Below are 13,818 nucleotides of genomic sequence, written 5' to 3' on the forward strand. Positions count from 1 at the left end.
TTTTCCTTTTCTTTCTTTCTTCCTCTGATTAAACAATTTTTAAATGAATTTTATTGATAATTTTTGTTTTTACATTTCTCTCTGTACTCCATTCCTTCTTCCTCTCAGAGAGCCATTCCTTATTTTAAAAAAACAAAGAAAAAAAGTTCATCAAAACTAACATAAATATCAAAAAAGACAGATGGTAAATGGTAATTGCATAGCCATGGGCTATAGACTTCCACCTCTAGAAAGGAAGGGAGAAGAGTGTCTACTCATACCTTTCATTGTGGCCAAATTTAGTCATTATATTTTCACATAATTCAGTTTCAACTATTTTATTATTGTTTCCATTTACTTTATTGTACATATTTTCCTGCTTCTGCCCTCTTCACTTTTCATCAATACATGTAAGTCTTATCCTACTTCTCTGAATTCATTATATTTTATTACATTGTCTTAATTTGCATTTCTCTTAGTGATTTAGAGTACCTTTTCATATGACTAGAAATTGTTTCAATTTCTTCATCTGAAAATTGTCTATTTATATCCTTTGACCATTTATCAATTGGAGAATGGCTTGAATTCTTATAAATTTGAGTTAATTCTCTATATATTTTAGAAATGAGACCTTTATTAGAACCTTTGAATATAAAAATGTTTTCTCAATTTATTACTTCCCTTCTAATCTTGTCTGCATTAATTTTGTTTGTACACAAACTTTTTAACTTAATATAATCAAAATTATCTATTTTATGATCAATAATGATCTCTAGTTCTTCTTTGGTCATAAATTCCTTCCTCCTCCACAGATCTGAGAGGTAAACTATTCTATGTTCTTCTAATTTTTTTATAATATCATTCTAAATCATGAACCCATTTCAACCTTATCTTGGTTTCCGGTGTTAGGTATGGGTCAATGACTAGAACCAGGAGATCATTATACACAGCAAAAACAAGACTATATGAACATCAATTCTGATGGACATAGCTCTCAACAATGAGATGATTCAAACCTGTGCCAATTGTTCAGTAATGAAGAGAACCATCTACACCCAGAGAGAGGACTATGGGAACTGAGTGTAGACCACAACATAGCATCTTCACTCTGTGTTATTGTTTGCTTGTATTTTTGTTTATATATATATATATATATATATATATATATATAATATATATATATAAAACAACATATAATTTTTTTAAAAAAGATTTTCTCTCCTTCCTTATGATAATGGTTACTGATTAATTCTTTTGATCTCAGCTCTACATAATGACAAGACTTTTGGTCCAGGTAAGACTCTTATTCAGGTATGAGGCCAAGATCTTTATACTGCCTTACCTCCCTAACTATGGCAAAAGAAAGTAAACCTGGCATGAGCAGCATGCTTTGTTATGTGGATCAAAAAACTCATGCTTCATCTTGCCCTATTCCTAAGTAATGGATGATCCAGAAGCAATTCAATAACATCTTCAGTAGCAGCTGTAAAAATTATAAAACAGTAAATAAAATATTTAAACACTACATTCCCAATTTTATGCTAAGCATTGGGGGTTACAAAAACAAGTATTTGATATATATGGTTGGTAGCTGTGTAATATAAATATACCAATCAACTTATGTGTGTCATGGATACATATCTGATCTATAATATGGCTCACCTCATCTCCAAGGATAGATTGAAATTTCCAACCTCATGGGAAGCAAAAAGAAAATCATCCTTGTATCCTCGCTCCTTCCTTTGCCTATCTCCAAGAGTAAAGGACTAGAATCATATCTGTCTACCATAACTCTAATACTAATAGCCTAGAGTTATGATGGGTTTAGAATAAAAGCTTCTTGCTTTCTTTTATGGGAGAGCATTATTTAGCTCACAATTGACAGTTTAGGTCCCTTCCCATCAAAGAGATCCACTCAAAAAACTTTCCCAGTAACTAGTTAATCTTTCTACTGAAGTAATCCATTAAAAGAAATTAGATTACTCATGCTCATTCATGAACTGCAAACATAAAAAATAACTTCTCCCCAAGCCAGGCACACTATGCTTCTGCAAAGAAAAGTCTGTGATTGTATGGGTCAAGATGTTATCATCCTGAAACAAAGTTGAATTAGGAATTAACAAAGCAATAGTCATTTTAAAAAATTATATTCAAAAGTCTTTTATTTTTTGTTACATGTAAAAACAGTTTTCAATATTCCCTTCCTTGCTTCCCCTCTCCTCAAGACAGAAAGCAATCTGTCATGCACAATCATTTAAAATACATTTCCATGTTATGTTATGAAAGGAATTTAAGAACAGAAAACTCATGAGAAAGAAAAAGCAAACAAAAAAGGTGAAAATAGTATACTTTGATCTGCATTCAGTCTTCACAATTCTCTCTCTGGATGCAGATGGACTTTTCCATCTCAAGTCTACTGGAATTGTCTTGGATCACTGTATTGCTGAGAAGAGCTATATCTAGTTGATCTGCAAATAATCTTGCTGTTACTGTGTATAATGTTCTCTTAATTCTGCTCATTTAACTCAGCATCAGTTCATGTCTTTCCAAGATTTTAAGAACATAAAAGGGACCATAATGGAACTGTAAAATAGTCTAACAAAAACTCATACAATATTAACAAAATACAATTTCTTACTGTTAGATATGGAAGGATAAACATTCGTTGTCAAAAAGAGTAAAGAGGATTGATAGATATTCATATAGTATATCAGTCAGTCAACAAGCATTCCATGTACCAGGGACTCTGTTAATTGTGGGGATACAAGAAAGACAAAAAATAGAGTTCCTGCTTTCAAAGAGTTCACAGTCTTATGGAAGAAACAATTACAGTCAAAGAACTATGTACTAATAAATTGGAGGATAAGTTGGAAATAATCTTAGAAGGCATTACTAACATTGATGGATCAAGAAAGGTATCTTGTAGAAAATGGGATGTTTAACTGGCATTGAAGGAAGCCAGGGAAGATAGAGGCTGGATATGAGAAGGGAGAGTATTCAAGGTATGAGGGACAATCAATGAAAATGCAGACGTATTAGAACATGCAGTGTCTCATGTGAGGAACAGCAAGGTGGCCAAGTATACATGATTAATGTTAAAAACCTAAAGAAATACTTTAGAAGAAATAGACATCACTTTATTAAGAATAGTTTTTAGTTCTTCCTAGATTCCAGGCCCTAACTGATGACTTAGCCCACTCTATCAACTGGGCTATCTAAATCTTGACTATGTCTCAGCCTTATTTAATCCCATCTAACCATCCCCCAAAGACCTTTTCTTCTCATATTTGCCTGCTTCACTGACATGTTCCTCCTCATCTGGATTAGAACCTTTCACCCATTAGTATCCATCCTATCACTCTTCTACCTTCCCACAACAGAACACCCTTCCATGTGTATTATCTTTCCCATTTATAAATTTCTTGAAGTCAGGGAGTGTCTCTTTTAAAAATATTTCTGTGCAAATTGAACTTATATATGAACTCTAATTGTAGAGGGCTGAAACTCTGAAAAAGGTATGCTTGAATTAGACAACCAAGCACTCACGGCTAATTACCTATTCAATGTAAGACAATAACTCTATTAGCATATGTTTGGATAAATGGCTTTTCTCACAGTTTGGTGCTTATTGAATGTTTGGTGTTAAGATAATTGTAGACAAGGATTTGAGGTGGGGTGAGAGAGGGGCCAGAGAATCATTTTGTGGCAGGATGAGGAGGGAGGCTGGTGGCTCTGGACTAGAGAATCCAGGATTCTGCTTGGCTGCCTCTTTCACTTCTCCCCCTAAAGACCAAGGACTTTGATTTATCCTGACTCTGGCTGACCCTTCTGAAGCCCTCCAGAGAGCTAGCCTGTACTTCACACTAATTCCTATTGGGATTAGAGCTTCTTAAGAGCAAAGATTGTCTTGCTTTTCTGATCACTTCAATTCTTAACCTATGATCTTGTGGGGTTCTCTGGGAAAAAAAAAAGTACTATACCATTTTAAATGTTTACCTGAGATGGCTTAAGGGAAGAGGAAAAGCAGGATTTTCAGAGAACTTTATAATTTATTTCTCTCTTTCCCTTTTCTTCCTTTTCCCTTCCCCTTTTTCCTTTCTTCCCTTCCTTCTTTCCTCCCTCCCTTCCTTCCTTCCTTTCTTCCTTCTCCCTCCCTTCTTTCCTTCCCTGCCCTCCCTCCTTCTCTCTCTTCTCTTCTTCCATCTCTCCCTCTCTTCCTTTTTTAAAAAGGAATATTTCATCCTTGGAGATCCTCGAGTTTCTTTACCTTATTTTCTAATAAGGGCACAAACCTAAACTTTTAAGTAGACACAAAGAAAAGCAAACATTTCAGAATCAGTGTGGGTAATTTAAAATTTTTCTTTTTTTATTCAAAATGAAATGCTCTGTTCTTGTATTTCTTCTAGGAGGTCTTTTGGAGAACTAACATGTCAAATTGCTCATGAGCTTTTTAACACCAGAATGGTCACTCTTGTCTGTCACTTATTAGTACTCTTTTAACAATTCTTTTTTCTAATCTCATTCTCTTTTTTTCTCATCTTGCCAATTTGTATAACTTACCTCATTTTAGCAACAATCTTCTACTTCTTTAAGCACATCATTTCCTCCTTTAGCTTAATGTCTATTCCTTTTTCTCCCGAGATCCTTTGCCTTATATTTCTACACAGACTTTTCCCAAAGAAACAAGAAGTAGAATATGAAACATCTTTAAATGAGATGTCTATCTTTCTACATTTGCATCAATTCTTTGTGTCCTAAAAACTGATCAGGTTTTTATGTGCAAATTCTCTGGGATGCTGCAAAGTATGTATATTCGTTATTATTTCAATCTGTAAATTTATGTCTTTCAAATCCAATTTTCCCAATATTTTATTCATTTATAATTTTCTTTTTATTTATCTGTTGGATTTACGTATCTGCTTCCTACAGAAGAATGTCAAAGTCCTATAGAATTAGTGTTTTACTAAGTTGTTTTGTTTTTTTTTTAACATTTCAGTTCATCTTTCCTTGAAGAACTTAGTTGTTGTGCTATTTACATTTATTATTGATATTATCTCATGAAAAATGATTATAATGTAATCTTCATGGTATTTATAGTGCCTTATCAAAATCATGATTCTAAGTTTTGCTTTTTTGGATTTAGCTAAAACATATTTTATTTCACTCCCATACATAGAACCCATATGAATCCTTATGCTTTAGCTGTATTTTCTGTAAACAGAAAATTAGGTTTTGGGTTTTTTATTTACAATTATTTTCTCTCTATTTGATGAACTAAGCTCATTAATAGCAAGGTTATAAATTATGTTTGATTTAAAGATTATAAATTATGTTTGCTTTTTTCTTACATTAGATCCCTATACATTACTTTTTTTTGGGGGGGGGACAAAGTATATCTTGTCTGTCTTGTTTTTTAATAGTCCTTGTTTTTTAATAGTCCAATATTTCTTCCCAAACAAGTTAATCCCTGCCTATCACAGCTGAAGCCTTTCTTTTTTTTTATAACAGTTTTTCATTTTTTTGAATACATGCAAAAATGGTTTTCAATATTTACCTTTGCAAAACCTTGTGTTCCAAAATTTTCTCCTTTCCTCCCCACCTCCCCTAGACAGCAAGCAACCCAATATAGATTAAACATGTACAATTTTTCTAAATATAATTCCACATTCATCATGCTGCACAAGAAAAATAAGATGAAAAGGAGAAAATAAAGCACAAGAAAGAAAAAGAAATAAAAGCAAGCAAACAACTAAAAGGTGAAGGTACTATGTTTTAATCCAAATTTAGTCTCCATAGTTCTCTCTCTGGAGGCAGATGGCAACAATTCAGCCTTAACCACCACTCCCTTTACTCTTCCACTTCTTATTCATATTAGAGCTGTATCCCAATGTTACACTGCATATAGGGTTGAGTACCCTATATGTGTAATCCCAGGCAAGTGACTTGACCTTTGTTTTAGTTTATTCAACTGTAAATTGGAAATAATAATAGAACCTATCTCAGGGGACTGTTGTATCAAATAACATTTGTAAAAGGATTAGCACAATGCCTAGAAGATACATACTAGGTATATAATAAATTTATTCCTTTACCTTTCTCCCTTCCCCTCTTATTTATTCTCTTATTCTGAGTTCTAAGACTTTTAAAGTATATGTTCTAATATCTCAGTAATTACTAAAAATTGTAACATTCTTATTAATTAGCACTAAGCTTCCACTTCAGTTTATAACAAATTACTTATTAAATAAACAAGAGAAACTTTTTTTTTTTTTTTTTTTTTTTTTTTTTGCTGAGGCAATTGGGGTTAAGTGACTTGCCTAGGGTCATACAATCAGGAAGTGTTAAGTGTCTAAGACCAAATTTGAATTCAAGTCCTCCTGACTTCAGGGCTGGTGCTCTATCCACTGCCCATCTAGCTGCCTCAACTTTCTCTTCGTTATGTCATTGCTCATCTCTATAGCAAACAAACTCCCAATCTCTTAAGTTTAAATAAATATTACTAGTTATACAATTTATTAGCCATTTAACAAATAATAAAAAATGTATCAGCTAAAAAAAAAAAAATCACACTAGACAAGGCACCTAAAAAATCCATAAATATTTATTAAACAATACTATGTGCCAGGCACTGTGCTAAGTGCCAGGCATATAAAAAGTCCCTGCCTTCAAGGAGCTTACAATTAAATGGGGGAGACAATATATAAACAAATATATACAAGACAAACTTTATGTAGTATTAGAAATAATTAACAGAAGACAACTAGAATTAAAAATTGAGGAATTGAGGAAGTCTTCCAGTAAATTAGTTGGGATTTAATGGAAACCAAGAAGGTCAGTGGGCAGAGTAGAAGAAGGAAAATGTTCCCAGACATGGGGGACAGTCTGAGAAAGCCAAGAGATAAAAATATTTTATTCATCCAGGGCTCTAGTGTCACTAGACTGAAGAATACATATTGGAGAGTAAAACTTGAAAAGAGGGGGCTAGGTTAAAAAGGGCTTTGAATGCCTAAGAACATTTTGTATTTGCTCCTGAAGGCAACAAGGAACCACTTTACTGAGTAGGAGAGTGACATGAGCTGATCTTGGTTTTAAGAACATCACTCTGGTAAGCTGAATGGAGATCATGTGGAGTGGGAAGAAACTTAAGGCAAGCAGATCCATCAGCAGGCTAGTCAGTGGGCATGTGGCAGTGTCAGAGGAGAGTAGTATTCTAAGAGATAGTACAAAGGTGAAATCAACAAGCCTTGGTGATTGAGGTGTGGACGATATTTACAAATATTATTTAATGTAACAGTCCCAGGATGACTCATAGTTTGTTATCTGAGGGACTAAGAAGATAATGTCCTCTCCAGTCCAGTTTCTTAAATTGTGGTTTGCATATGGAGTCTTGTTACTGAATATGAGTATCACAAAACTATGATTTAATAAAATTTAATTTGTATTCCTATTTTATTTATCCACATAACTGGGGTCCCATAAAAATTTCTTGGCCAAAAAAGGGATCCCAAGTAGAACAGAATTTAAGAAGCCTTGCTCTACAGTAATAGGGGAGGTAGTGGGGAGGAGTTAGGGGGGGAAAGTTGAGTTCTATTTTGGACATTTTGCCTTTAGTATGTCTATTAACATCCAGTTTGAATTGTCTGAAAGGCAGTTGGATATGTGACATTAAAGGTCAGGAGAGTTTGGTAGTCAAATCAATAGATTTGAGACCATCCCTGCTCCTGCTAACAGTTTTCTCAACATGCCAATTAAAATCTCTTTTCAGGAATTTTCTACAGTAGAGCTTCTTAGATATTGTTCAATTATGACCCCTTTTCACCCAGGAATTTTTTATGGGACCCTGGGTATATAGCTACACAAATCAAACATTTACTGATAATAAATCATAATTTTATGACTTTCACATTCAGTTATGAGACTCCATATGGGGTCACAAACTACAGTTTAACAAGCTGAATATCTATATAATGTTTCTTTACAAACTAACAATTACAACAATTCTCTCAGAAAAGTTCTCTTAGACCTTGCTGCCCTTCCACTCTTTCCAGCTTTCATAGTACCGTAGAAAGACAGGTTAACTGCCAAACTCTTAAGATTCTATTCCCTCTTAAAGATATAGTCATAGCATCTACAGTCATCGTGCAAGGAACCTCTGGAGCTAGTATTTTATTAGGATTATACTTTTGCTAATAAAATATATTTTTAAACTTTCCCCTAATTACCCTAAGAGCATACAGAATAGAAACTGAACTTACTCCTCCCACAACTGCCCCCAATCTCTTTCTTAGCTATCTATCACTTGCAGTGTCTAATTATAAACATTATTTTACTTCTTCCTCACCCCTTCCCTGGAAAAGGCAGGGTGATACCATGGAAAGAGTCCTGGCTCTGAAGGCAGAGGTGACAGATTTTACATGTTATCTGTAGGATTTGGGGCAAGTCCTAAACCTCCCTGAGCTCAAGATTTTTCATCTGTAAAATAATTGTTCTTTGCTATTCCTTATGATTTAGCCAGATATTTCTTCCTGTTCCATTTTCAAGGAATTTCTTCAAATTCCTAATTTCAATGTTTTCAACAACTTTTATACTAGACATTACTTAGAAGCCACACCTCTTTATAGCATGCAAATACTGAGTCATATTTGTTACATATTTCCATTCACTTCTAGATTATCTTAAATTGTATCTGGTGTGGCTCTCTTCAACAATGAGAGGATTTAAACCAGTTCCAATTGTTCAGTAAAGAGGAGAGAGAACTATGGAAAATGAATGTGAACCATAATATAACATTTCCACTCTATTGTTTGCTTGAATTTTTGTTTTTCTTCTCAGGATTTTTCTTTCTTTCTAGATCTGATTTTTTCTTGTACAACAAGATAACTGTATAAATATTTATACATATATTGGATTTAACATATACTTTAATATGGTTAACATGTATTAGACTATCTGCCGTCTAGGGGAGGTGGTGGGGGGAAGGAGGGGAAAAGTTGGAACAGAAGATTTTGCAAGGGTCAATGTTGAAAAATTATTCATGCATATGTTTTGTAAATAAAAAGCTATAATAAAAAAAATAAATTTTATCTGGGTGGTCAATTTGCAATATCAAAACACTTTTAAGTTTTTGAATTTCTCAAATCTGATCTCACTGAAAAAATGTTCTTTCCCTCTCCTTACCCCTTTAAGAATGGAGAATATTCAATTATATCTAACAGAGAACATTTTGTATTTTGGATCAATTTTTGTTTTTGTTTTTGTTTTTTTGCATACATCAGCCTAGTTTTTCATCTCTGATAATATATGGTCTAACAATTTGAATAGATACTTTTTGATATAAATTGTTTACTTTAACTAAGTGCATAGTTAAAGCTCTTGAACTTGCTATAATTATCGAGGTAAACATTTCTGTCAGTATCTTCTGGATACCATTAATTTGCAGTCTATTATTTGATACCATTATTTGAGTCTATAATATTTTCTCAAGTTTTTTTTTTTTTTTTTTTTTTTTTGTATGATTTCCTAGAACATGGTATTTTAGGCATTTTTCTTTAAGTATTTTTGGGAGACTTAACTCTCCAATTGTCTCCCTGAACTTTATCTTCAAATTGTATTTTGTAGGTCTAAACCTGCCAGTTTGCTGTTTATCTTTTCATTACTGTTCTTTTTATGTTGTAACCATTTTGCACCTCACAGTACATTTCATTAAAATTTTCCATTATCTTGTCTATGTTGTCAATTTGTTTGTTTAGTGAATTCTTCCTTCAGCAATTTTATTTCCAATTTTATATATTTTCCTAATATTTTCTTTCACATCTTTATTTATACATTTTACATATATATATATGTATATATATATGTATATATATGTATATATATATGTATATTTAAACTATTTTGAAGGATTTAGTTTATCTCTATTTGGCTCTAGAGGTGGCTTTTATTTTGAATCACCATTGTATCCAATACTACAAATATTTTAGGTAGGTAAATATGTATGATTTTTAGCCCGATACGCCATTTGGAGATAGGAGAATGAAAGAAGATCATGATGAGAGTTCTAGATGCTGCCTGCCCTTCCTTCCCTAGACTCCTAATGGTAAAGGCTATTTTGTGCCTCAAAAGGGTAGAAATTGCATTTTCCTTTGGAGAGGAAGTGAACAAGATTCCAGATAGGATATCTATCTATGCCACATGCCAACTAGCCATATAGATTAAATATTAAGAGTGCTACCACCCACATACACTTTACATTTTATACTGCTTAAGCAACCTGGGCTTAGTCACAACCATTCATTCTAATGTATTGTTTGAAGTACTTTGATGAATAGAGAATTTGAATAGCTTTTTAGTTATTAATAATTTATTTTTTTCTTCTGGCCTGTTCACATTTTTAAACCAAATATTTTTCTGATGGAAAATTTTATCAGTTGCTTATAGATACTTATAATAAGCTATCACTTCTCTTAACAAATTCCACTTTTTCTTCTTAGTACCTCTGTCTTGCTTATTTTTTAAATTACAGTAATTTTGTTCTGAACTGTCTACCTCTGTCCCTCTCCAACTTAGAGAAATCACCACTGTAGACATCTATGCAAAACCATACTATCTATACTTCTGTTTATTAGTTTTTTCTCTAGAGATAGAGAGCATCTTTCTTCAAAGGTCCTTTGTAGTTGATTTGAGTATTTATAAAACTCAGAATAACTCAACTACCTGATCATTTCCTACAACATAGGAGAATTTGATCACAATCATATACTACATATTTAGCCATTTTTCAATTGATGGGCAATCTTTAGTTCTTTGCTACTGCAAAGAGAACTGCTATAAATATTCTAGAACATTTAAGTTGTTTTATAACTTTTTAAGCATAATTCCAAATTGCTCTTCAAAAATGGTTGGATCAGTTCAGTTCTACCAACAGTGTATTAATTTCTAATTTTTCCTTATCTCCATTAATATTTGTAATTTCCCTCTGACATCATTTTAGCCAATCTGATAGGAGATAACTCAGTTGTAATTTGCATTTCTTTAAACAACTCTATAGAGCATTTTTTATGATGATAGTTTTGATTTCTTCACTGAAAAAACTGCCTTTTGATATCCTTTGACCATTTATCAACTGGGAAATGACTCATAGCCTTATAAATCTGTCAAAGTTCTCTATATATCTAAGATATAAGACTTTTATTCAAGATACTACCATTTATTTCTTGATACTATTACTTCCTTCTCTACCATACCTTGAACCTTCCCTCTCAGAAACTACCATCAGCCAGGCAGCCTCATTAGCTAATTTGTAGCTCCCTATCCACAGGAAGTAAAATGTAATTCCTCTTCTGTAATTCCCAGACAATTATATCTGTCTCCACAAGTCAAAAATCCTAGAAGCCTAATAAGATAATAATTTTATGAATTAACAGTGGAGAATACCAATGTAGAAGTAGGCTACATTTTCTACTTCTGGCTCTAAGGGACCCATGAGGAGTCAGAGTGAATCATTTTAGTCAGCCTATCTGTTTTTAGTTTTTAGAAAAGATCATTTACTAAAATGGCATAATAAGTTGGTACAAACAATTCTCCCAAAAGCCCATGACAAAGTCTTCCACAACATAGAGTCCAGAGGAAAGAGATTTCAAGTTCAGAGAACATATGTAACAAAAGGGTAATCCATAGATACTGATTGTTAGAAGTCCTTTTCTCAGATTTGTAGGATGCTTAAGAGCTTAACAAGTTTCTCCAGAGCTGCAGTTCTCAAAGTTTTTGGTCAAAATTAATAAGAACCCTTCCCCGGAGAGCTTTTGTCTATGTGGGTTATATGCAAAGGTGTGCTGGGGTCAATTCAAACTGGATCACAAAAAGTGATTATTTTCAGCATGAGCATTTTAATCTCAGAAATTGGCAAATGCTATAAATCAGGGATTGGCTTGTTTTCATTATTTAAACTTGAGAATGGGAAAAATGTCAGTAATGCAAATTAAATTTAAAATTGGTTTTTAAAATAATTACCAGCATACCCTTAGTTATACCTATTGGTATTTTCTATATTAGAAATTAATGACTTATTATTATTATAAAAATAATTTTGACCTCACAGACCCTCTGAAAGGGTCCTGAAGATCTCCAGGGGTCCCTCATTGATACTATAAAAACCATTACTCTAAGCACATTCAATTGTGTGTGCAATCTGTCCTTGATTCCGAGTGCAAACACTGCCATCAGCTTATCTGGAGAAAGTACTAGGACACTGATGGAAGGATGGGAGTCTAACATCTCCTAAATCTTTGAAGCTCAAAAGGTCCTCCTTTGGTCAAAGTGACATAGGAGGGTAAAGAGACCTGACAAAGTTTAAAGCCAAAGCCACAACTCTTCTTCCCCGTGCCGCAACCCTGCTGTTTCTTCCTTAGGAGTCTGCTAGAAAGTTACACAGTATTTACTTCAGTTTCTCAAATGATTTCTCTAGTTTGATAATTTATAGATGACCCTGCTGCATGGCCAAGTTTTCTCAGTCTAGCTGAACACAATTCTAAAGTTCAAAGAATTTTTGCATTTATTCTAAAGCCTTTGATTATTGGGTATCTTATCACTTACTTTAAACCAGATGGGACTGAGTAACCACCCTTATAATAAATTATCGTGAATTAAAATTCTACAAGAGAAGTTGTTCCAGAAGAGAATTCTCAAGAATTAAATTCTTGAGTATCAAAAAGAAATAATTCCAATGAGGAGAAAAACAGGGATTTATTTCAAGGTATGCAAAAGTAATTCCTCAACCAATTTTGATTTTAAAAGACATGCCAAGAAAATGAAACTATGAGCAGATAATTAGAATGAATTTAAACGTGTGGCATTATCCTATTATATTACTATTGTCCAGAGTGGTAAAGCTAGAATGAACCATGTCTGCTACTCAACTCATACTTGGGGTTGAATTTAATTGCTTGTGAGTGAAAACCTGCTCCAAGAGCAATATCTAGTTGACATCAGAGCATGCTTAACATCTATTTACCCCAATTATCTTGTGATATAAAGCTACCACTCTGTCATTCCCTCCCTCCCACCTGTTCCCTCTTTCTCCACCTCTTACCTAAGTCACAGTAATCACATCAATATTATCACTGCTTCTGAAAAGGACATGACAATTAATTGCTCTGAGAACATACTTATCAATATTATTTCTTTCCAGACAAACTCCTCTTGCCACCAAGCCCTTTCTTATTGGAAGCTCCTTGAGAATGAAGACTATGCATAGTCCCTCCCACAGCATAGGTATTTAACAAATGGATGGTCCTTCATTCATTTAGTAAGTCAGTAGATAGATTAATGAGCTAGCCATGTCAAGAAGAGATTAGGAATTTTTAAAAGCTCTATTAAAGAGGAAGAATAAAGTAACATAGGACCCTTCTCTGGAGATATGAGACAGTGATTTAAAATGATAAAGTAGAGCACATCAATTCTCATTTTACTTCTGTTCTAAAGGAATATTCAAGGAATGATCCTTGAACTAGAAAAACAATGAAAAAAAAAAAGTAATAAGGAACTACTACTTATGATAACCTAATTTCCTTCAATAAGTTCAAGTCATCAGGCCAGGATAAACTACATCCTGGAGTGCTGAAGAACTAAAAGATGTAAATGCTAAGCCATTGAAAAATCACATAGAAACTTCCAGGCTAAGTAGTCAACCAAAACTAAACATTTTCTTCAGTCCCCACTCACCTTAAAAACTCATCTCCAAAATAAAAGAGGAATTATATTCCATTGGTTGAACAATTACATCTGTCTTCACAAGTCAAAAAACCAAGAAGCCTAACAAGGTAATAACTTTATGAATTAACA

The 13,818-nt window shown here is 33.3% G+C and overlaps 1 long non-coding RNA gene across 1 annotated transcript in view; it reads right to left on the reverse strand.

The window, feature by feature from the left end:
• Positions 1–13,818, reverse strand: part of LOC127541152 (uncharacterized) — a 23,577-nt gene continuing 9,759 nt past the window's right edge. The window contains exon 3 of the long non-coding RNA XR_007948378.1: positions 1–118. This is a non-coding gene — a long non-coding RNA (uncharacterized LOC127541152). The remainder of the gene's footprint in view (positions 119–13,818) is intronic.

Source organism: Antechinus flavipes, chromosome 1, assembly GCF_016432865.1.
Source record: "Antechinus flavipes isolate AdamAnt ecotype Samford, QLD, Australia chromosome 1, AdamAnt_v2, whole genome shotgun sequence".
Taxonomy (NCBI): domain Eukaryota; kingdom Metazoa; phylum Chordata; class Mammalia; order Dasyuromorphia; family Dasyuridae; genus Antechinus; species Antechinus flavipes.